General features: G+C 44.3%; 1 protein-coding gene and 1 long non-coding RNA gene across 2 annotated transcripts in view; both read right to left on the reverse strand.

The window, feature by feature from the left end:
- The window catches only part of LOC128817456 (autism susceptibility gene 2 protein-like), a 357,230-nt gene that overhangs the window by 212,747 nt on the left and 123,122 nt on the right, over positions 1 to 21,361 (reverse strand). The gene's annotated exons all lie outside the window — the stretch shown is intronic.
- On the reverse strand, positions 15,633 to 18,872 carry LOC128817106 (uncharacterized). Its single transcript, XR_008440110.1, has 3 exons — positions 18,655 to 18,872; positions 17,686 to 17,750; positions 15,633 to 15,818 (listed from the first exon to the last, which is right to left on the reverse strand). It is a non-coding gene; the product is annotated as an uncharacterized LOC128817106 (long non-coding RNA).

Consider the following 21,361-nt stretch of genomic DNA (forward strand, 5'->3'; position numbering starts at 1 on the left):
CCAAAGCAAAACCAAAGAACACCAGAAGATAATTAAGTGTGCATGCACATTGCTTCACTGTAAACCCTACTGATTAGGAAAAAAAAAATCATGCATATAAATCATATTTGAGAAGTTGTGGCAGCCCAGTGACATTCCCCCTGACTGGAAAAGGGGAAACGGACTTCCCATTTGTAAAAAAGGAAATGAGAACGAGGTGAGGAGCTACAGGCAAGTCAGTCTCACCTCTGTGCCAGGCAAGACCATGGAACAGATCCTCCAGGAAACCATGCTGAGGTCCTGCAGCTGGGCCAGGGCAATCTCAAGCACAAGTACAGGCAAGTGGAGCATGGATGGAGGAGAAGGACTTCAGGACAGAAATTCAACATGCCCTGCCCATGTGCTGGCACCCAGAAAACCCCTGTGCCCTGGGCTGATCCCCCAGCATGGGCAGCAGGGGGGTTGGAGCGAGATGAGCTTGAAGGTCCTCTCCAATCCAAGGCATTCCATGACTTTGTCATAAAGAGCAGTTACACAACCATGACAAAATATACAAAATCTGAGTATGAATGTGTTTCTGCCTTACTTGCATATTTTTGGAAAAGAAAATAGACTCTGATGAGAAAACGTGTGACAGAGTATGACTTTTCATCTCTCAAAGAGGAAAAACAGCTTCTCCTGCACTTCATGGGACTTCTCCAGGTACAGTGAAGAGTTTGGTTCATGGGTACTCTTAGCCTTAACTTAGGAAGGCCCTACTCCTACACAAGCTGATTTATTTTGAAACTCCTCACCAATACTGTGCATGCCATGGTTATATTGCTATTTCACAAATATTTACAGTTACACACACACATATATATAGCAAAACATGCACATTCAGACTGTGCTTTATGCAGAATCTCGTGCTTAGTTATTTATGTGTCTTTCCATAGAGCATTAAGATAATTCCCTGCAGAAACCCAGCTGGATTGGGGGCAGGAAGAGAACGTGCCACAGCAAACTGCACACTCTAAGTAGCAGTTAAACTGCTTGAGACCACTTTTCTGCTTTCAAGAGCCTCCGCTCAAGTGTTTTCACCAGGCTTTCCATGTCTAACAGACTCATGACATGGGAATCAGTAATGCTTCTTCAGTGTACTTTAAAAAAAAGTTAAACATCTATAAAGCAAGGCCTCCCATACACCAGATGGTCTAACCTCTTGAGTGTCAAACTCCTCCTGTGTCAGGCAGCCCAATTAAAGGGACATTTATAGCAGCATGCCTCTCTCTACTGTGCCCTGCCTCCCACTTCAGCCCAAATGTCCCAAAGGGTAATTGCTCAGCACACAATTACAAACACCAGTTTGCTATAGTTCTTTCTCCCCAGTCTCTAATTGGGGCAAACTATGATGATGGTTAACCTAACTCCTGGGTCTCAATGAAGAAAACTGTTAAAAAGAGAAGACCTTAGAGAAAACATGAAAATCTTCAGCTAACTAGCATAGCTCCAGTTCTCCTGATTAGGATCATTGTGTTTTAGCCTCTTGAGCTGCAACACAGGTCTCAGTCATTTCCAAAAGACCAAAAGGCAGACAGGGCGAATAAACAGCAAAAGAAAAATCATTGTATTCTAGAGGTGTGCCATCACTGAAGTAGGATGTGCTGCAGTATAAGAGAATGCCTTGGACAAGTCTACCCCATCACATCAGCCAGTCCTCACCAAATGCATCAGCAGTCCCATTCCCCAAGACCAGGAGCAACCACAGCTGGCCTGTGGTAGGACCAGCAGGACACCAGCAAGTGCCGATGTCTGAGGTGGAGCAGCCAGGGGCAGTGCTGGTGTGAGAGCTGGGGTTGATCAATCACAGCAGAGGACAGGCCAGCAGGAGCTGCTGAGGCTCAGGACAGCAGGGCAGCCCAGAGAGAGGTTTTTGTGCAGCCCTGGCCTGTCCCAGTGATCCCTGAGGAACCAGGGCCATCTCCTCCTCACACACTCCTCCTGAGGCTCTCTACACCACATGGGATGTGTGTGGCCACTCCAGCCATACAGAGCTTTGGGCATGAGGTCAGTGGACACAGAAAGGTTGGTGAGCCCTGTTTCACAGTTTGCTGAATGTCTCCAATGCTTCTTCCAGACTACAGGAACTGATAACTTTTTCCAGCCTGCAGGAGCTACTCCCATCCCTGCTGTACAGAGGGGAAATGGTAGTACAGAACTTCAAAACTCTGCCCAGGAACCTCACAGCACATACAACAGACTTGAACTTAATGTCTTGACACACTCCTAAGTGAGAATGCCCACAAAGCTCAGTTCTAGGTCTGTTTCTGGAGGTGGAGGGTGACAGCTTTTACACTGTCACGACAGAAGGTGGTCAAGCTGCTTTTGAGCAGACCTGAAGTACAAAGCAACACCACTTCTTCCCATCCACCACATGACAGCCCCAAAAACAACAGCGCTTGCAAAGAGCCACGGCTTTAATGCCCGAGAAAGGATTGCTGAAAAAGACAATCAGACACTAACAAAAACATAATCCTCTTCATCCCCAAGTGCGTGTTCCTGAGATGATTCACTGTATTATGATAAAGGGAATCTCACTTTCAGAGACTGCAGGCTGGAAGACACATTAGACACACGACAGCTCTTTTGATGCTGCTTCAGAAGGAAGAGACTCTTTCCTCCCTGCTGCTCAGAGGAACATTGGCAGCACAGACAGGTTCTCCAGATGTGGCCTCGTTCTTCAGGGCTGCTGGATTCAGCAGTTTAGAGCAGATAACAAGAAATGGCTGGTTGTTTTAAACTGGCTGCAGCCTGTACTCAAGCAAGGAAAATGACCGATTCCTCCTACGACTCTGTAATGTTGCTAGGGGCTAATATTTGCTACTGAGACAGAACCAGTGATACCTTGTGGGTGGAAGGACAGTAACACTTAGAGACTAGAATAAAAAAACTACACTCCTCATTAAATGAGTTTCGTTCCCAGCTCAGCATCAATTTTTTCTACTAGAAAAAAGCCTGAGTGATCAGTTTAGAGTGGAGTCTTCACCAAAAATCTGGATTTATGACTACAGGCTTTACTGGTATCAGTCTGTGGGTTTCCAGGTACGTAAAATTACAGCTAAATACACAGTGGCAGAATTAGCTGTGAGTTTCTTAAGCACTTTGGAAACCACAGACTCAATTTAAGTGTAGAGTTGTTCTTGTTATTACTATCAAAGATGAAGCATTCATTTAATGTGTGGGATATGCTAAAAAGGAGTGACAGGTGACTGCTGCCTATCAGAAAGACTAAAGGGAGAGGATAACATTTTTTAATCAGGAGGATTAAATACATCACATCACCATGCCAGGTATTAGCTATTTTTTGGCCACTTACACAGCAGAGCAGCTTATTGTGTGCCTAAAACCTCAGCATCATAGAAAGCTGTTTCAATCAGCATTACATTCCCCAGTTGAGAGGCTTTCCTAAAAAGCTGTTAAGGGTAAATTTGAAACAAGGCTTTGAAAATGTGCAGAAGTCAACCCACTTCCACCCTCATCTTGCTCTTTTGACCATGTTGATCAGTGTGATGGGATTTAATACCCCAGCCTTGAGCTTGTGAGAGAACCTTAGAGCTGGAACTTATTTCTGCAGGTTCAGTCTCCTCTGAAAGTATTCACCCTGCATGAAGCTTTTAATAATTTCTAAAACCTTCAACTTACACAGGAGGATCAAAAGACAGACAGAAAGAGAATCCAGTCTCCACTACCCTGCCTCCCTTTCCTCTAGACAGATGAGCTCCACCCAACGCATCTTTTATGAAGGAAGCAGGAAAAAGAAGTAGGCTATACTTTAATCAGTGTGGGTGCAGGAAGAACATTTCAGCAGGTGCACTTCCAACTGCTTTCTCCACTTCCATTTCCCATTCTGAACAGCAGCAGCCTCCCTGAGATCTGCAAAAGCGAGCCATAAACCTCATGAGAAGAAATTTCCCTTGGGAGATCCACCACCTCCAGCTTCGCTCTGAGCCAGAGACACTGCAGGAACAGTCCCTGTGGGACTGAACATTCCTTCCCTGCTGGAAAGCACAAGTGCAGATATACACAAAGGAGTGGGAGGTGGAGGATGGGGGACAAAGCCCAAACTTTTTTATCCTTGAAGGAAGATGCACATTTCTGTGTTTGAAAGGGGCTAGGGAGAAGGTGGGCAGGACTCTAATTGCATCCAGATTGTTTTGTCCTTCCTCACTTCATCTCGCTGGCAGGCCTGACTGTCAGTACCCTCAGCTTTCCAGCCCTGCACCAGCTCATTGTGGTCCTTACATGCACACCCCCCAGATCTAACTTGACACAATGCTGGATAATTGGCACCTCAAGAGAACAGAGAGAGATGGGCACTGCATGTGAATTACCTCCTGCACCTGCAGCAGGCAAATCCTCTGAGAGAGAGGCTGAAGTCACTGGCAGGGAGCTTGCTCTGTGCCCAGGGACACAGTGGCAGGTTTGCAGACAAAATGATGACTTAATTTTCCAGTGCTGCCAGTCTAAAGGTCCTAAACCCAAATATTCCTTGACAGGAAAAAGAAGGCCAAAATGAAAGCTGAGCAGTAGGCTTGGACAAGAGAAGCAGGAGGGGAGGAGAGGGGCAGCAGCAGTAGAAATAGGTATTTAATACTGGAGTTTAGACTGCAAGTGAAAAACAGAATCACAAAATTCTCACTCTGCCTCCTTGAAGGAGCTCACACTGTGCCTGTGCATTTCTGTTGGCTGTCAAATGGAAAAATATAAGTGGGACATTCAGCTCTTGAATCAATGTTTATTCGATAAGGTCAGTGCCAGAAAAACAGATTTCAGTCTCAAGTGTAGGAAAAGACTCTGAATAGCTGCATACAATGGCAATACATCTGCACTTTTCCCACCTTCCCATCCTTCCCTGCAGAACTGACCTAGCCCTGCAGAGAGGCTCAAGCAGGAACTCTGTTACCTCCCAGCTCAGGCACAGGGTAGGGAGGGCTTACTGCTCACAATAATTGCCATGGCACATGGGTTTGCACAAAAGAGTTCAGTGTCTAGTTTACTCAGAAATATTTACTTTAAGTGTAAGATAAATGAGCACAGCCCAGAGCATGACAGCTTTCTGGTCTGTCTTTAGCTTCCACATCCTCACACTCACATCTGGCTCTGTCACCCCAGGCTCCATCTCCCACTCCTTTTCCCTTCATCCCTTTAAAGAAACCAGACCTTTTTTAATCATCAGATGCAGCACGTGACCCATAAGGACATGAAAACTTTGAAAACAGCTTAAGATGTGGAGCACACTTCAGAGAGGAGGCTCAAGCCACTCATTCTCCCTGGGTGGCACAGAGCTCTCAGAGCATCCACAGAGCCACGTCAGCAGTACGTGCTGGTGGTGTCTTCTGGTGGTGCTTTAAGATCCTTGCCTCTAGGGCAGGACCAAGCTGTCCTCAGGCTGGATCATGGAGGCCTAACTGGAATTAGCCCAGCTAAACTGGAGCTCTGTCATTGCAAACAAGATGGGGAAGGCTTTGAGGGGGAGGATGTCCTCTGGGTAAGAGACAGGGAAGCAGCAGGGCACAGAAAGCAAAGCTAAATACAAGGAGAGCAGGAGACACAGTAAATGGAAGAAAAGGAAAAGATCAGACTTGGTGCTGGTCAAACAAGGAGCAAATTTTCCCTTTGAATGTGGCAAGATGGCTCTGAATAAATAATAAGAATATAACTACATAAAGGTCGTGATCTCTGTGCAAACCTCCCACTGCCATCAGGAAAGAAGTCCATTACAGGCTGAGATTTCAGGGGCATTGGATTTTACATCCTGGTCTTCAAACATGAATTTTATAAAATACGATTTTTTTTTTCCTTCAGTCTCTGTTTTTGACACTTCATCCACACTGATACTTGTTAGTCTTCTACATTCCCTCTATTGTTATGGACGATCCCCTATTCTACAATGATGCTGCCAGTTACAGTAACTCCCTGAAAAGAAAAACAAACACTTGTTTTCAAAGAAACAAAAAAGATTCTTGTGTTCTAAAAGTGTAAGAAAATTCAGAGAAAGGCAAAAATAGATGGTCAGTCACTAGCAAAGAGTATTTCAGAGGGCCTGTCATCTACTTTCACATGCAATTTTCACATTCAAGTGTATCAGAAAGTCCATGAAATTTTGATTATTAAGGGCCAGACTCCATGAAGAAAATGTAACCTGGGCACATCTGTGAATTTTAGCAGTGGTCTTTCATTACATATTTGTCACCTATCTATTGAAATCCTTGGAGACTGAAGCAATGACTTAAAATCCTGCAAAAGTCCACAAAAGCCAGGCTTTAATGCAGGTTGCACTGCACCATCACACAGTAGTTCTTTCCTATTCTTTGTTACTCTGCTGCTTTTTGGGAGAAAGATTTTTTCCAAGCAGATATCTGAATTGGCTCAACGATGAAATTTGCATCTGAAACTCTGGCAAGGGGAAAAACCTCCATGAATGACAGCACAGTATGTTGTATTTCTGCTCCACCAGTACTCATATTTATTATTTAGTGACACTACCTCAAGCTATTATTTGCTCACAGCCAGTGCTTCTTGACTTCCAAAAACTCAGCCAAATTCCATAAAATATAAGAGCAATTAACTTTGTTGGGAGGAAAATAAGTCTAATGTCAGGTTGCTGTGGTGACAGATGTGGCTCCCACTTGTCCCAGGGGCTGATGCTGTCTCTGGTGTGACGAGGCACAGCAGAAAGGGCTGGTACTGAGGGACTGCTCCTACTGAACACATCCTGAGCTGCACAGCCCAGAAATTACACCAGGACCATACACTGGCCTGCGTGGACTCGATTGTTTGTTTGGTTATAATTAATCAAGAGCAAGAAGCCATGTGATGCAGTTTGTGATGGTTATAAGAGGGACGTTTAAAGAGAAGAAATGGAAGAAGAGACAAGAATCTCTTTGCCTGCATTTAACTTTTTAAACTTTGCAATTTTTTTTTTCTCACTTCTGACAATTAGAAAAGCCCTTCTTCTCCTTATATACATAGAATAAAAATATTTAGTCCTCAATGAGACTTTACAGGCATTTGCCTGTTCCTTAGAACCCAGGAGGATACACGATCTCACACACCACAGTTCAGCAGCTTACAGGAATACCCAAACATCCTCCAGCCACACCAGTGAGCTTCCACCAGTCTTACAGAGGCAAAACCACTCAATCCCTGATTTCTCATTCTTGGGAAGATATTCCCCACAAAACGAAGCTAAAAAGTAAGGCAATAGAAGCACCACTCTGCACCTCCCTGCAGCTGCTTGTACACTCTTTTCTCATGCAATTTTGCTGGTAACAGGATAGAAGTGAAGACTGCTTTGGCACGAGAAGCCACATCAAGGAGATGGTGCCTAAACCCCCTCAGGTGCACAAAACAGAGTTTTTATATTGTTAACCCATTTTCTTAAGGAGAAACCCTAGGACACAAAAAGACAAAGAAATCAAAAGCTACCTCTGCCACAAGAAAAGCAACACCTGGCTCCACTATCCCCCCATGCTCAGGTACACGATGGTGAGGAGAAGGAGATAAAGAACACCACAGACATTCCTCTGACACAACACTCCCACATGTGTCCACAGCCTAAGCTCCCCAAAAGCTCTGAGGAGTAGGTGAGGGCTCTGGTAACTGCTTTAGAGAGGGAGAAACAGCACAGTGAAACCAAGTGATCTCCCTGATGTCACACAGGAAGCCTGTGGTGAAGGAGGGAGCTGAACACATCTGGCTAACATCAGCTCCAGAGGTCAGCACGGGGAAGGTAATGAGATGCCTCTGTGCCAGAAGCTGAGTTTTATAAAGCAAACATCACACAGAAGTTGGGAAAATCACTGCAGTGACTCACACTCACTCAGTATTCAGAGACACGCTCACATTACAACCACAAGCACTTATTTAATTAGAAAAATGATCTAATTGAGATGCATCCAAAATTGCCTCCGATACAACACAAGCAATAACATACGTAGCTAAGAAAATATGTAGGTTGTGAAGGTGTCTGAGTTTGTGTGTGTGAGGGAAGGAACAAGGGCAAATTGTCAGACTTGCTCAGCAATAACGCTGAATACGTTTATTAAACACAATCAAATTTTACAAGGCACTGAAGTGATAACACTGTAGCAGTGGGAAGTGCAAGCAGCAATAAATATCTTGTAAACACAGAGGTCACAGGCCCAGGTGCTTATGAGCATGGGAAGGGTGGCTTACTGCAAGCAGGAGGCTTCAGTGCCTGAGCAGTGAGCTCTCTTTTCTTGGAGAAGGGGTGAAACAAGGCAGGATGGATTATTATTTAATTTATTGCAATAAATCAGGAGTCAGAGCAATTCAAAGGAATTTGTATCTTATCACTATGTAAAGAAAAATCAAACCTCTATCATTTCAGATCTAAATACAATTACAGGAACAAAATAGCTTTATGTTTAAACCATCTAACTGAGCCTGACAGATGGATACTGTTTATATCCATTTGTATTTATTGAACATAGTAAAAGACTGCAGCTGTTCTGTCAACACCTAGCTGCTTCCAGGGTGTTTGGAGCTGTATATAAATGTAACAGAATTTTATGGATAAATATATTCCATGGAATAAACATGGTGAAGATACTGTGATATAACATGTATTTGCATTAACAACCATAATACCTTGAACTGGTTCCTACTGATCTTTAAGCACTTCACCAAAGTGTGGATAAAGACGCAGAATTAAAGCTTGGAGATTAAGTGCTGCCCAAGGATGTCACAAGAGCTCGGTGTAAGCAACGGGATTAAGCCAGGCCTATGGCTGCAGGCTCCGTCCCCAGTGCTTCCCCCTGCACAGCACCCAGAGCCAGCTCAGTGAACACCCCATAACTCCCTGCCTGCTTTAATCTCACACTGTGGGGCACTCAAAGCCAAAGCCTGGCCATGCTGTCCATCACCAAACCTGACAGCTCATTCCTGCCTCAGCAATTCTGGGCAGAGCCTCTGGCTGACAGTGCTCTGACCCACACCAGATCTGCCCCAGCAGCCAGAGGATCAGAAAGAACCCCATCATTAGCAGAGATATAATCCCACACCTCATTAGCAAGGTTTTGCATATACATGAACCACTGCTCCTCCTTGCACACGCTGCAAGCCAGGGGGATGAACCCTCTCAGCCCTGCAGGTTTTCCTGGGGTGTCTCTTGCTCCAAGCCCTGGGACATGCTGGACTTTGCCTGCCCTCTGTGCAGGGGAAGAAATAACTGCACCAATGCATGTGGCTAAGCTTCAGGTACTGCTTTCTTTTAAATTTCACAACAATTGTGGAGCACACTCCACTGCAGTCTGTGTTGACAGAACTGGATAACAACAGAAAGGGAAGAGGGCGACATTGGTTGGGAAAAAAGAGAAAGTTTTAAACTGAAGGCTGCATAGGGCTGAGAGGTGAAACAATCTGAGGATAAGGCTTTTGTGGGAGTCCTCTGGAGGCAGCTATTTTAGGTTGCTGAGTCTCCTACAAACAATTTCAGTGCAGGAAATGGAGCATTTTTTCTCCTATGGATTGCTCCCTCACCTTCATAGTCCCTACACCCCAGGCTGTCAAAGTGCTGTGTAACCTACTTTAATGCTTTTCAGAAAACACAAACAAATTTTATGGAGCTCTCTGGACAGGAGGAATGGAAAGATTTTACTGGGAGAGAAGAGCTGTTAATCTGGCAGTGAGAAAAATGCTGGAACACACTAGAAAACAGATCAGAAATTAAATATGACTTATCTGGAAGCAAGCACATGGGTAGAAATGGGGAGGATTAGTGAGGGGGAATCCAACTTCCTTTCTGCCTGAATTGCTAAACTATCAGTCATTTCTAAGCTGTATGAAATCACAGTGTTCATTTTAAAATCATCAGCAACTGATAGCCAAATTCTTTTCTAAGAGAAAGAGATATCCTCATCTCCACTCTGTGCCTGTGGAAGGGGCAGCACAGGAAGAGAAAAAAGGAAGGGGAAGGAGAGCTGGCCTGCTAATGCCATGTGGCCAGCACAGGAACTGAGTGCAGGCTCCCTGATTCCCAGACAAGAGCCGCATCCCCAGCGGACCGCCATCGTTTTTCATCTGGAAACGTGCACGTGCACGCACATGGCCGCACAGGCAGGAGCAGCATAATCACGGCTGTCCTGCCCTGCCACCGAGGCCTGAACTCTGAAATGAGAGCCATCATCTGGACAATCAGGAGGGCACATTAGCAGTGCAGCTCTCCTGAGAGGAGCCGTGTCCTGCACGCTTACAGAGCCGGGCACCAGGGGCTGACACATCCTGAGCAAGGAGCATCATCCCAGCTCTTCCCTGCCTGTGGCCAGCCTTTCATAATCACCCTGTAGAAACCCAAAGCTGCTACACCAGCATCTTATACACAAAAATCAGACTCTGCTGCCATTCTTCTCCACAAACATTTTTAGAGCAGACAGCAGTTTCTACTTAGGCAGCAGCCAGAGCAGAAAATGCTGCTTGAAAAGCATTTGAAGTGGAGATGGCACGGTAAGAGCAGATGCCTACCCTCCCTCCAGGGAGCGCAGATGGGGGTGGGATTCTGCTCTGGAGCTCCAGGATTTGGCTCTTCCAAAACACCCTGAAACTTCTAGTAAGGACTGGGCACTGGGGTTGTGTCTGTTGTGAGAGCAGGGTGTTTAAGCACTATTTCTCCTGAAGCCAGGACTCAGCAGGTGACCAGCATGCTCCGAGAGCTGGAGCAGAACATGGCCAGAGCTCAGCCCGTGCCTGCAGAGGGGAGCTGGGCTCGCCCACCACAGGACAGCAGAACTCACTCACCTGGACAGGGGCAGGGCACCAGTGCCTGTGTGCACCAGCACATCCCCCATGCAAGCACTGAGGTTTGGGACAGAGCAGAGGCATAGCGTGTCTTAGAGCACCTTTGGAAAATAATTTGGAACAAAACAAATCAACAAAGACCCTTGAAGTTGTTTGTTTCTGCTGTAAGTTCTGCAAATAACAAACAAGGTGTCTGTACAGAGGTTCCAGCCAACAGCTGCCATTAACATACATAAATCTTCCGTTCAAAGGAAGCCTCCAGCAGTCAGTTTTTCTATCTTAATTTGATTCTTTTGACTTTTCCATCCTGTCTGTTTTCATCTTTCCTCATTAAAAGGATTTTTTAAGAAAAGATTTTTTTAAAGAAAGCCAAACATGGCTAATTATTTTAATGAGCTACCAAAAAAAATATAGTTGCTTTCTACTCTGAATATAAGCAAATGTCAACATTGCATGGGGAGCAGAGGCAGCACAGCATCTTATTACTATACCATCAGCTCCTATATTTGATTAATGAAGACTCACAGGACTAATTTTACGCTGCTTCATTAAAAGCCTGGGGCAATTAGCATAAAGGTTAGACTACATTATTAAAATGTTATTTTTTAAAACAAAATAATTTGCTTCTTTTCCTTTCCCTTTGAAAAAAAAAAGCACACTAGATAGACAAAAGGACTTACTGTCTTTTTCAACTTCTTATGTAGAGAAACATGAATTGTTAAATCTCATCAAGGATTGCAGCAAAGCAGCAAAGCAGCTGCCCAGTCTCTACAAAAGGGTAAAGGCACTGCTCTCCTGTAAAGCAACACAAAAGGGAACAAACAGCCTTTCTGCTCAGAGCTCAGGGTGGTGATAAACTTAAAATTCAGCCAGCACCTAGAGGGAGGGGGAGAAATGGCTCATTCCAAACAGCACATCCATTTCTCACACAACTAAACCTGTCTTGCAAACCTCTCCAAATGATGATCAAAGGTAAAAGCGCATATATGCAACACTGCAAGAGCTGAAGTGTACATCATAAAAAGGCATAGGCATCTCCTATTCTTTGAGGCTTTATTGAGAGAACAGAGGAAGAGCTGCTTCTGAACTTGCAGGTGAGCAAATCTCTAGAAGCACATAACACTGGCAGCCTTGCTGTGCTGTTGATTCAGCATCCTGCTAGACAACACAACAGAGCAAGGGTCAAACCACTTCACCATTTCCCTGCTCCGTTTTCCCTCTCCTTCCTCAGGTTACCAGCTCTCTGAGAACCAGCTTCCTCCCAAGCCTCCGCCTCCTCCTCCTCTGCTACAGCCCCAGGAATGGAATAAAAACATAAAAAAGCAGCAGCAGCCCTAAGGAACAGACCTGATGAAAAAGAAAAGCTAACTGCCAGACAGCGCTTCAGTCTGCTGCGGAGCTGGTTGGCACGTGGGAGGACTTGCCAAGACGTGCACAAGGCACGGCTCTGCCTTTGCAGCGCCTGCTGGCACTCGAGGGGTTAAAGCAATCTAAGCCAGGCCTGCTGGAGAAGCACTACAAGAAGAAAGAAAGAGTTACAAATGATTTTTCTTGGCAAAAGCAGCTCATTGGAATAGTAGAAGGATTGTGCTTACTCCTCATATATAAATGCCAAAATGAGGCTTGCTGACACTTTCCTGGCACGCCCCAGCCCTTCCAGCGGCCCGGCACTTCAACCAAACTTTTGGAGGGACAGAAGGACACACAAGGTGTTTTTTCCCCAGCCCACCAAGCCCTCCTCTCAAGTGGCACCATCCAGCCCTTACAGAAAGCACCTATCAGCAGCACCACATGGATTCAGCTCAGCTCTCCCCTTCCACAGCAGTGCCTGATTTTTGTGGCCAGTGTTGGGGGATGGGTTCTGTGAAGCCACCAGCACACATGAATTCTGGCATTCTGCTGGGGAGAGGGGCATTCATGAAGACTAGTTTTAGACAAGATCAAGTCTGCTGAAACATCAGAATTTTGCAGCTTGCTTAACCAGCAGCCAGGCTTTCCCCTTACCCTGTTCTCCAACCCCTAAATCATCCTGGCTAAGAACTGGCAGGGGGTTTAAGGTACCCCTTTCCCTGGCCCTCTGTCCCAGGGTACAGAGCCCAGCAATTTATGGGCCTCGAGAGCCGGAAGCTACATCCAGATCATCACGTTTAATAGACACTAATCCTCCTAAGGGACTAATCCCCTTGTACTGCTTCTTTAGACTCACACTTCTGACTTCTACAGAAGTTTCACATGAGTTTTGTAATTTCCTTTTGCCCTGCTAGAAAAAGAAAAAAAGGAAAAGAAGAAAAAAAAGTAATGCTTATCAACTCCAATTCTATCAGACTTACACAAACTGATAAGATTTAATTATTCACTGTTTCATCATATAAAAAAGTGGCTCCACAGCCAGTGCAGAGCTTTAAGAAGATGAAGGTCAAATGGCTATTTTGGGAGTAATTAGCTTGTTCAAAGGCACATGTGATGCAACCTTGTCTTTTGCCTGCAGGCTGCTCTCATGCCTTGAACAGGGATGGCTGAAGTGTCTTTGCAGCTGAGGAAAGGTGATCCCCACCTGTGCCAGAGGAGCTTCCCTTTCCTCATGCCAGGCTCACTGAGGCTCAGGCTCTGTCACTGGTTCAGCACCTCCTGCCACCTCCCATATGAAGCTGCTCTCTGACACATTAATATTCAGCAGCATCCAGTTTCTAGCATTTTGCTCCTCATTTTAATCTCTCCTGTTTCCCTTGTAGAGATGTTTTCTTTTTTTTTCCTGACAACCTACAGCCCAAACCAACCCCTTCGTCTCTTGCTCTCCAACAGTAATGACAATACATGCCCAGAGCTTCTCCAGATATCCCCAGGGACACTCAGATGACTATTCTTAAAAAGGCAACTGAGAGGAACAACTTCTTGCCAGTGGATTTATATCAGGTTCCCCGACTCCACAGGCAAAAATACACGCTGGCAAACTGGAAAGGAGGAATCAGTTCTCTGAGAGCATCTGCTGCAGCCCTGCACCACGAGAGTAGCAGCTCTCTCATGGTTAGCTTGGTTCTTCTAGACCCCTCACAATGCCAAAGATTAAATCCCCAAACCTCCACATCCCTTCAGGAAAATAAAATGGGCTAAAACCCATAAGACAAAACTGTAACCAATTTTAGCAATAAAACCAGAAAATCTTTACTGGTTTAACTTTTTTTCTTAACCAGAAAAACTTAAGAAACTTAACTCTTTTAATTTAACCAGACTTTGTTTGATTTCTGTACCAGGATTATTAGGAGCAACTCCTATTAGTTGTGACTTTTTTTCCCACATTCACTTCAGAAATTCTTGCTGCCTGCAGCAATGCCCACTCAGACTGGAAGGGTTTATCATGAAAAGATCACCTCACATACTCATCCCCCAGCAAGTCTCCTTAGTGTGATCCAGTACACCAGGGCTGCACAAAGAGGAAATGCTTGCAAGGCAGCCAACTTCTTCTGTAAATACATACATCCAGCATGAGGCTTCTGGGACTGTCAGACTGCTTTACAAAGAAAGACACATTTTCCCTGGTTCCAGTCTGGGGAGGAGCAGAGCCACACTGTCAAAATATCAGAAGGCAAGATACTGTGCTGCAAGAGGGAACTCAGCTTGGACCTGCTATCTCCAGGATCAGAATCATATTAGCAGAAACTAGGGAGGGAAAAAAAGAAAGATTCAAAGAAGGTTCACTGTGCTGCTGTTGCAGGAAAGAGAAATTCAATCCTACAGCCTGGACTCTTAGGAGGAGGAGATGGTATGATAGCAAAACAAAAAAATCTACCAGAAAAATTATAAGCACTGATGGAAATGTCATTCCCATCACTGAAGAACACCCTAAACTGTCCCGATCTTACAGGGCCCTTTTTCTAACTCCATTCCTGGGCCTGGAAGCTCAGCAATCAGTCTTGTAAATTTTCAATTTTCAAATCCAGGCAGGAGGTTTGTTTTTCTTGAGCAATGTGCCAATGCTATTTTGTGCTGTACAGCTTCCAGTATTTTCTTAAGTGCCTTGAGAGGCTTGGCATGAAGGGCACTGTGGAAATGGAGCTTTAACTGATTGCTTCCAACTTCTGCCTTGTAACCTCCCTTCAAAATGAGGGATTTCAGCAGCAAGAGACACTCTTTTCCCTGCACACGAGGGGAGCTGTGCCTGCTGCAGCACACACCAACAGCAGAACATGTTTCAGCAGTGCCATGAGCAATGTCCCTTCCCAGCAGGGTGGTGACCAACATCCCCATCCACCGAGCAGCACGCATGGCTCCAGTTTAGAGCAGAACCCTCACCCTTCTCTGTGCCCACATCACAAGGCACACTGGATATTTCTCTTTCAGCCAGCCCAGGACTGGCTGACAACATCCCTCCCCATGCAGAAACCATGTACAACCATGTGGGGAAGAACATTTCCAGCTACCAGAGAGGTCAGCCTCAATCACAGCTTCAAATTCACTAATAAATGAACACAGCAGAGCCCACTGAAATGAGCTCAGCTAATTGGGGGTGTTGGGGGATGACTAATTCATGACTAGCCATGGCCAGGCAAACTCCCTCTCTACTTACAGACCCATGTGCACTATCCCCAGCTGCCATCCTGACCTGCAGGTCAGATCCACAGCACCACTGGGAGCAAGGAGCAGGGATAAAGGGAAATCAGTATAATGCTTTCCCCCATTAACACTCGACTTTGGGCAAAGATCATCACACTGTTCTTTGTCCAGCATCTTTAAAGATTTTTGAAAGAATATCCTAATTAATCTGTGGAGGAATTCAGGCTTTAAGATTGCTTTAAGCATTTTTAGCTTAAAAATGCAGTGTTGTCAAGTGTTTTCCTTGTTCCTATTTCACAATGTTCTCATGTGTTTGAGGCTATTATACAGGAGCATAAAGCATCAATAAGCCCCAAGATTATGCAACAACATTAAAACACACAATATTTTGGGGCTCCACAATACTATTATTTAATGATAGAAGTTTTCCTGCCTTTCATCCAGAAGGACACTCCAAAGTAGCAGTTTTCCCAAAAGAGAAGAGCAGCTGCCTGTGAGGAGGGACAAAGCAAAAACCTTTGCAGTGACTTATCAGGGGAGAAAAGGAAATGACAACTCTCATCCATAGGAAGACACCACTGAAACTCAGGTAAGTGGGATGAATCCAGAATTCACTGGGGAGAGCATCTGAGGATTTTTGCTTAACAAAATTTTGCTGCTGATCCACAGACATAAAGCTAATAGTCATAGTAGTAATGTTTAATAATAATAATCATCATAACGAGCCTTCTGGGCATACTTGCCTTGTCACTTCTTATGTAAACGGATCACATCTCAGTGATAGCCCTGGTCACTTCCAGAGCAACTTCCACCCAATTGTGTCAATACATCTTACAACCATTAACAAATCATGCTGTGTTTTGAATGCTAAGATAACAAATGTTATTGTCCTTTCATGTCATGATTCAAAGTCTGTTGGGTAGTATGAGAATTTGAATCAATTCTTCACTGCTTAAAAACAAATACCAAAACCAACCACAAAGAAGAAACAAGGGAAAAAAACCCTCAAAGTTATGCAAGGTGATCTGTGAAGGACTTGATTCTTGGTGCTGCCACTAAGAAACCAATTAGGTCTGATTTAGGAGAAAATCAAAAGCAGCAATAGATACTTGTGCTAAAACAGAGCCCAGACACTTCCCAGAAGGAACATGAGCTGTGCAGCACATGCACAGCTGAGGAGGGGGTGGCTGAGGGATGTGGGCTCACTCACACACAGAATCACCCACGAGAGCAACCCAGAGCAGGTGTACAACCCTCTGCTTGGTGGAGGAACAAAAAACCTGTCAAGAAAGAGTACTTTTCCCACGCATAAATACACCACTGTCAAGAAAGGGGAGGCTCCTCCTCCCTGCTTCTCTCCTTTTGCTTATTTTCCATTAGTCACAACACAAATCCAACTGCCAGGCTGCCATGGCCTCCAAACAAGTCAGCAGTCCTGCTCTCCCTGGCAGCACCAGCCCAAGGAGAGCTTTGGGATGGTGTCCCCACTTTGGGTGCTGTCCCTCCCTGCCCTGCCAGCCAGAGGCCCTGAACTGGGGACAGCACCCAAACTCAGAGAAGTGGCTCATCTACCACCAACACAGCTGCTGGCTCAGGGTCACAACCAGGATCACCCAGCCCAACTAACCCACCTGCTTTATACTGCACAACCAAAGTATACAAACCCCTAAATCATCAGGCACTTTAGAAATTGTGGGTTGACATTATGTACTTGGTTTGCTACAAAATCAAAAGCATAAAGTAATGCAGAAATTAACATTTTACTTATCCAGAATGGGGTATTGCTTTAGACATGGTGCTGCAGTGCTATTTGCTCTAGGATGTATTTAACAGCTACATAGAAATAAGTTAGCCTTCAAAGAAGAGCCTGAATCTTCCCTTTGAGAAAACAACTGAAGCTGTATCTCAGTATTATATTATTTCCTTGAATCCAGAAGAGGAGAAGGGTTCAGTTTCATAAGAAATAAAATCAAGAGACTAAACTTCCAAGTATTTGGGCTTTTTACTCTCATCTTATGCAGGAATTAATTTTATCACATAAATAGACATAGATCTCTCACTTCCTATTAACTCCTAAGGAGAAAGAGCTAATCTTGAAACTAGTACTGAAGAGTCACCAATTTTTCATCTCCATAGATAAGGAGCTCAGACACTGTATTAAGTCACGTGGTGCTTAATGCATTTCATAAATTAATTGGTTCCTAAACTAACTTGCATTCAGAGGAGTTTGTAGAAGTTTGCAAAAGAGAGCAGGGAAATCTTGTCTATCTGTATGGAGCTGGCTGGAGTTTGCATCTGGGCCCTTTAGCTGTTTAGCTGCTCTGTTAATAGCAAAATCCAAGTTTCCCCAAATCTTACCAGTAGACATCTTTCTTCACAACTACATAGCACACATTTAGTTCAATCTGATGAGAGCAAGTCTCCTACCAAAGACACACAGGCTCAGTTATCAGGCAGACAAGTAATCTGAAATTGTCCATATGCATTTAGACTTTACAAACACCTGATTTGGGATGAAGGCTCCAGTTTTATATTTTACCAAAGAGAAACTCAAAACTCCATTGATGATGGTGTACCAGTCATCTAACCACTAAAGCTGCCCTCTCTAACAGGTATTTTTCTCAACAGTAGATCTGCTCATTTGGTTTTGAATTTGAGTATTGAAGCAAGGGGAATTGTTTCATTGGCCATTGAAAAATAACCCCCACACAGCGGGATCCCAAGTTTTCCACAATCATTTGTTTTTAAACATTCCCTCACCTGAAAGAGAAATGAGAGGAAACCAAGGCAATGCTTTCTGTAAAGCCCTTCCCCCTCATATCAGTGCTTCAGCTTAGTGCTACACCGATTGCCACATAATTTATTTAACTTCAGAACTGGTGTGCAAATAAGCTTTTGGATGCCAGCCACAGAGGAGTTTCTAACACAGAAACTATGAAGTCTTTTTCTTTGTTAAATACCCTCAAATCAATGTCACAAGCAGTGATACCCAGGCATGCATGGGATTGGGGTCAGGAAAGGATTTCTTATACTCTGCCCACTTTTTGCCTAACACTTTTCAGCTTTGTGCACTGCACCTTTTGGGGTTTTACTTTGTTACTGACAAAATAATGTCATTAAATGCTAACAAATCAAATCCTTATGAAAACATGTACTTGTCCTGCTGGTTTTCTCACCACCTCAAATTGACTTCTGTACACAAAATCACCTCCATGCAAATTCACTGAAAGTGTTTTAGGCTCTTTCTAAATTGATGAGATTTATGCAAGCCCAATTCAAACCACTCATCCAGGGCTGACTCAGGCAATTCACTCACACTCACCTCACCTGGGTACTCTGCATGTTTGGAAACTAAACAGTGTTTAGAGGAGGCATTGCAGCTTTGGTGGAGAGCACTGCACTCCTACTCTTGGCTTCCTGTAGCCAGGCCAGTGAACTGAAATGTCATTTCAGTCTGTACCTGTTTCCAAAATATACAACATCAGCTCCCAGTCTGTCCTTCTGTGCAGCACCATGAGATTTACACGTGACAGTGACACAGGAAAGGGAAGAATTACTAAAAGGACAGTTAGAACAAACTACACTTAAATAGATTTTTTTTAACATTTGAAAACAGCTTCTTTTTTCCCCAGATCTGACATTCAGGAGAATGAAAGCTTGTTCCCATTCATAGCCACACCAAGAGCTGTAGCAGTTTAAGTAAGATTTTCTGGATAGGGTAAAACTGCACTGATACAACAGAATTGATTGAGAAAATTATTTAACTAAAATGGTGCAGTCAACTCATGTAGGAAATATTATTTTGATTTAGGGATATCAATTTAGCATAAATCAGCAATAAAACCATTTCAGATTGAGGTATATCACTGTGGTTTTCTTGTCTAGGGAAGAGTGTAAAAGAGTAAAATTGAAAATATCATTAGGAAGAAACAGAAGCATGAGAGCTCATGAGAACAAGAGCTATGAAATCTAGAAATTACTTTCAATTAGTAACTGCTAAAACAGAAACACTTATGCCTAGTGTGTCCATGTATGAACCATTCCAGTCTGCTGGAAAGCACATGGCTGAGGCAGGATAGTAAAGCAAGAAAACAGGTATATCAAGCTAGATTAAATAATGCTTTTATCCCACCAACACTATTTTACTCAGGCAAACCAGTTCCTCTCTCTGGGCTGCCTGCTCTGGCACCATATTTCTGATCAAGGTGCTTTTTCTCCATGAAGGAAAGTTGCACATCAGACTGAAGTGGAATCTGGCCCAGTTCCACAAGAGGAGGTTTTTAGGGAACCTTGAAAGACAACGCTAAAAGCTTCCTTTCTTTCCTCCATTCTTATGAGAACTCTCCAAGAAATTCAAATCTAATTATGTTAGGCAGGCAGAAGGAACACAAATGAAGATGGGTAGACAAATGAACAGATGAGCTTACCCAGCCACAGAACTACACAAGGCTGTGAGATCTACTAAAAGTTGAGCTCTTGCTACACAGCAGGAGTGGAACTGGAAGAACTTGTCACGGCAACTGTCCCCTTAAACCAGCCTACAGACAGTCCAGTGCTCCAATATTGGTGCAAAGAAACTGCATCTCTCAAAGCCCAGAAGAGTCAATAAGCAGGGAAGGCTAGAGGAAGCCTTGCTTTCCATTTGGTTTTCCCTGAGAAGGTTTTAGAAGCTGTGACAAAATGCCTAAATCTGCTTTATTTGGCCACAGACTTTCTTCTTCTGTAGCCCCTACGTGTGTGTAGAGGCAATGGACATCCTGACAGTGTGTACAGCTACATAATGTGCTCCAGAGACAAGAATTTTATTTGGCTACAGAAAGCTGAATGTTTCTAAGAAAGTAAGAAAGCCATTTTCCTTCTTACACTGGTCTCCAAGAGATTCACCCATCACAACAAGTAAGCTGTTGAACTGAGTGAGGCTACAGCCTGTACTAACACCAAGAGCACTCCTGTAATAGCTCAAGTCCCTTTCTACTATCTTTCATCTGCTTTAACTCAGTGTTGCTGGTGTATGAAATTTAAAGAGCTCTGAAAAAGATGTTAACGAGCCCTAAAGAGGAGAGTGCTCTTGCGATAGTCATTCCCAGGAACACCTGTGAACTATTGAGTTTAATTAGCCTACAGCTGGCACTGAGAGTGTGTGGAAAGACAGGGGATTTATTATCGGGTTGCCAGGCCTTAGATTGGCTCTTCCAGCACATTTTTTTTCTGTTTGTTTGTTTTGTGATAAAGGACACACAGAGAGTGAGGGCAATTTAACTAACAGGGGATTCCCTCTGTGGAAAGGGTGCCAGACACGGCAGCACTTGGATGCTGGGAAGTGCCTCGGAGTGGGAAGAGCCTGGCAGGGTGAGCTGTTGGCAAGCTCTGCACCCAGCCCTGTTATTTACCATGTGGCACAATTTACTCCCAAACCCATACCTTACAACCCCGGAACAGCTAAGGGCCCAAATTTTCATTTCAGTAGTGCATTAAGCTTCTTTTTGTCACTCCTCAGGACTCCACTTAACTCTACAGGCATCCTAAAACAAACCTAAGAGGTGGGAACAGCCTCTGCTGCCACTTTATTCTGCCATCTACAACACCCAGTGACTTTCAACACAGGTAGCTGTTTCAGCACCAATTATGTCACAGTATCACACACAGCTGCATGCATTTTCATCAGCAACTGTGAATTACAGTTGTTCATCCTCAAATATCTCCAACCCACCTGCCTAAAATCGTGGCTGCACTCCCATGTGACATCAGTTTTCTCCTCTGCCCTCTTATTTACTAGGCAGAGTTTGAAGAGAGAAATGAAAAGAAGCCAAGCAGAGTTGTAACTCAGTCCCCCTCGACTCTACCCACAGCAGGCAGTGCCCAGTCCCCAGGGCAGCTGAGTGCCAGCTTCACTGCAGCAGCTCAGAGGCTGGGTTGGAAGCTCCTGGCATTCTCACAGAAAGAAGAAACAGTTTGGAGTTTTATCTTTGAATGACTATTCTCCTACCTTGTGCTGAATTCAGAATACCTCAATAGAAACAATGCCCTACTTAAA

The sequence above is a fragment of the Vidua macroura genome, chromosome 20 (assembly GCF_024509145.1).
Source record: "Vidua macroura isolate BioBank_ID:100142 chromosome 20, ASM2450914v1, whole genome shotgun sequence".
NCBI classification, from domain to species: Eukaryota; Metazoa; Chordata; class Aves; order Passeriformes; family Viduidae; genus Vidua; species Vidua macroura.